Source organism: Aricia agestis, chromosome 10 (genome assembly GCF_905147365.1).
Source record: "Aricia agestis chromosome 10, ilAriAges1.1, whole genome shotgun sequence".
Classification (NCBI taxonomy): domain Eukaryota; kingdom Metazoa; phylum Arthropoda; class Insecta; order Lepidoptera; family Lycaenidae; genus Aricia; species Aricia agestis.
The window spans coordinates 4,096,707-4,101,095 of NC_056415.1; positions in this window are offsets into that span (position 1 = coordinate 4,096,707).

A 4,389-nucleotide genomic window follows, 5' to 3' on the forward strand; every position below is an offset into this window, starting at 1 on the left:
GTCCAGAAGACACAGGAGTTGCAGTGATGGGAATGTGTGCTGAGCCAGTTACCCGTTTTAAATAATACTTTAAGGTTGGGTTGCACCAACTAACTTTAACTATATTAAGCCAGCTCCTCTTTGTATTAGCTTCATGAACCCAACCTAAGAGAAGAATAAGAATATTGTAAAAATAAGAATATTTTAAGAAATAAAAGACAAAGCGAAAGCAAACTATTAACCATAGCTGGGCATTAACTCGTTAATCCGTTAATCGTTAATTAACGAAGTTAACATTTTGATTAACGGATTAACTTTTAAGTTAACTTTTAAAATATTAACGGACTCGTTAACTTCCGTTAATATGCAGAAGTCCGTTAATCGTTAATCCAATGCCTATTTACCGCACGGCACCCCGGCGCAGCGCGGCGCGAAAACAGGTTCAGAGTCAGACAGTATAAAAAGACAAGTGCCGGGCAGGCGGGCAGCGCGGCGCCGCGGCACGGCAGCAGCGAATGAAACAAAAGATTTGACATTTTGCATTGTAGTTAAAGTTATAGTTAAAGTTAGTTGGTGCAACCCAGTCTAAATATTCGATGTCATGTACAAGTGTGGGCAAGTGATACAACTTCAAGAAACGTGCCATTTTGTGTTTCCTCCAAAACTCCATCGAAAGTTTTAGTAAAGGGTCTACCACTTTATTAAAACAACAGACTTGACTCGTTGACTTTACTGACTACTTTTTTAGACTTTCGACTTGACGATCATTTGGAAAAACGACTTTGGCCATGGTTAAAAAGCCGAGCGCCATATTATGAAAAAAAAGAAGAAGAAGAAGTAAACTCCTAATGGCGGCTCTCGACATAGGCGAACGCGTTGGCCAACGCGTCTGCAGACGCGTTGGCAGTGCGCTTGCAACGGCGTTTGTGAGTAATCCACACATAGGAAGGTCGTTCAGTATGCTTTGGATCGCGCCAATGTGCGGACGGATTCAAAATGGATGTTTAGTCGCTAACAGCTGCAGCTGTTTATTTATTCACAGCTTATAATTACTTTGTAAATGTGGACAAGAAAAAGTTTTTAAAGGGTATTCTCGAAATAAATAAATAAAAGGCGAGAAAACGTAACAAATAAAGAAATAAACTCACTTTTACATTATATTATATAATATTAAAATAATATAAGTAATTATTTTATTACCTACTTATTATTTATTAAATTATTACATACAAAAATTATTACATATTATAATAATTATCATAATTATAACTCCGGGCAAACTGATCGCGCGGCCTATGTGTGGATGGAGCGCGAAGCTTGCGACAAATGTCCTTTGATCTTTTGCCGACATTTCCGACCCGCGCGGCAAGCTCGCAGACGCGTCGGCCAACGTCTAAATACCTACGGCCAACGCGCGAACGCCCGTTCTACACATTGGGCCAACGCGTCTGCAGACGCGTTGGCCAACGCGTTCGCCTATTGCCGGCTCTTGATATAGGCGAACGCGTTGGCCAACGCGTCTGCAGACGCGTTGGCAGTGCGCTTGCAACGGCGTTTGTGAGTAATCCACACATAGGAAGGTCGTTCAGTATGCTTTGGATCGCGCCAATGTGCGGACGGATTCAAAATGGATGTTTAGTCGCTAACAGCTGCAGCTGTTTATTTATTCACAGCTTATAATTACTTTGTAAATGTGGACAAGAAAAAGTTTTTAAAGAGTATTCTGGAAATAAATAAATAAAAGGCGAGAAAACGTAACAAACAAAGAAATAAACTCACTTTTACATAATATTTTATAATATTAAAATAATATAAGTAATTATTTTATTACCTACTTATTATTTATTAAATTATTACATACAAAAATTATTACATATTATAATAATTATCATAATTATAACTCCGGGCAAACTGATCGCGCGGCCTATGTGTGGATGGAGCGCGAAGCTTGCGACAAATGTCCTTTGATCTTTTGCCGACATTTCCGACCCGCGCGGCAAGCTCGCAGATGCGTCGGCCAACGTCTAAATACCTACGGCCAACACGCGAACGCCCGTTCTACACATTGGGCCAACGCGTCTGCAGACGCGTTGGCCAACGCGTTCGCCTATATCAAGAGCCGGCATATGTCGAGAGCCGCCATATTATTATGTGATGTTGTTTGATGATGGTCTGATGCTAAAAAAGTTAGTTATGCTTAGTGTGAGTGACAATGTCCGCTAGGCAAATATACTCTAACCGCGAGTGTTATGAGATGTTCAGGTGCTACATGTTGAGTGGCGAAAGTTTACGCGGAGCCCAGAGACTGTACGAGCAAGAAAGTCTTCCTCGTCTTCGAAAAAATGGATTCAAGAATGCGACTGTACCGAGTCGCGAAACAATTTTATCCATTAACCAAAGACTCTTGGAATATGGGCAGTTCGCAACACCTTTGCACGCTTTAGGAGGAGGTAGGCCGAGTTTATCGGTTAAACTCCAAGATGACATCTTGGAGTTCTTTGAAAGAGACCCACGAGCGAGTACCCGAGATGCCGCCCGCCGCTTTAACGTGAGTCGATCTGCAGTGTGGAAGTTAATAAATACCGTAAACTTAGACCCAAGCCATAAGGTGCAGGCTTTAAACGAAGGAGACGCCGCACCCCGTCGCACTTTCTGCGAATGGCTTATTGCACACCCTGATGCAGTTATTTTGTGGACAGATGAGTGCCTGTTTACTGGTGTGGGTTTGTACAACCAACACAGCGAGCATTGGTGGTCTTATCAAAACCCACAAGAGATAAAAGAAAATTACCACCAAGAGCGTTTTAGTGCTAATGTGTGGGCCGGTATTGTTGGTGACAAAATACTGGGGCCTTATTACATCGAGGGGCACTTGACCGGAGTAACCTATCTAGAAATGCTAGAATACATTATTCCAGAATTCATGGATGACGTGCCGCTTGCACTCATTTGCCATCCGCAGTTCTACTTCCAGCAGAATGGTGCACCACCACATTATGCCGCGGCTGTTAGGAATTATTTAAACCGCGAATATGGTGATCGCTGGATAGGTCGTGGGGGTCCCGTCCCATGGCCGCCTCGTTCACCAGACCTCACTCCTTGTAATTTTTTTTTATGGGGTGAGATTAAGAGGCGAGTTTACGCAGATCAGGTCACAAGCCTCAAAGACCTCAAGAAGCGTATTAACCGTGCTTTTGAAGAACTTAAAAGTGACAGACTTGTGCTCAATAAACTTAAAGACAATGTGCAAAAACGTGCTAGACTTTGCCTAGAGCGAAATGGTTTTCAATTTGAACAATTTTTAAAGTACTGTTAAGTGTAAATAAGGTAAATTATGTAAATAAGATTAAGGGCCTGTTTCACCACTTTCTGATAAAGTGTCGAATAGGCTATTCACAGCTTTTTTGACAGATTCTCCATACTTCATCTGTCAAGTTAAGTGGCAGATAGCCCACTGAGCCATATGAAACTAGTAGTTCAAATATGGAAGTTATTGCCGATAGACGGACTTACCTCCCAGACGGACTTTGACACATTGACTATATATATATATATATATATATATATATATATATATATATATATATATATATATATATATAGAAAAAAAGTACCTACTTTAATTATTTCATTACTATTTATTATTATAGGTAATCAGGCGAGCAGTTGACACAATTGATGTTGCCTGTGTCAGATTGTTCTCTGTGCATTTTAACCATAGACTTAATATATACTGTCGTATTATAGGTTTATGATTTTAACAGTGATTTTTTCATATATTATCTGTCAAGTCTGTTCTTGAAATGATTAACATTCTGGGCTCCTATAACTTGCTTGATTGCTTTTTGAGGAACTGGCAGAGAGCTTCATGTTATGGCCTCTCAAATGTGTGTTATCATTCAACGTAAATATATTTTGAAAATCTTGAATTTCATAATGTCCATTCAGCATTTTATGTTTCTATTAAATCGCCTCTATCCCTGCGTTGTTTCAGAGTAGTAATTTTTAAGGCTTCCGGACATTCTTCATATGACAGTCTTTTCAGTTTTCTGGGTATTTAAGTAAAGGAATGCTGTACTTTTTCCAACAATTCAATGTCTTTAACAAATTAGGGGTTCCAGATCTGGAGTGCATATTCTAATATCGGTCTTATGAAAGTTTTGAGGATTTGGCTTCCTATATTATCTGTTTGCTAATTATTATTGTCTCCTTGAGATCATATCCAAGGGATTTCGTGGTTGTATACCGCTGTCGATCCTGGCGACACAGGCCACTGTATAGTGGTGGGAATATGTGGTGGGCCAAAGCCCGTTTAAAAAAAAGTATATTAAGCTCCTTGCTTTCTTTGTGATGGTTGAAATATGTTCTCCCCACTTTAAATCAGAAATCTTTACACCCAAGTCAGATTGC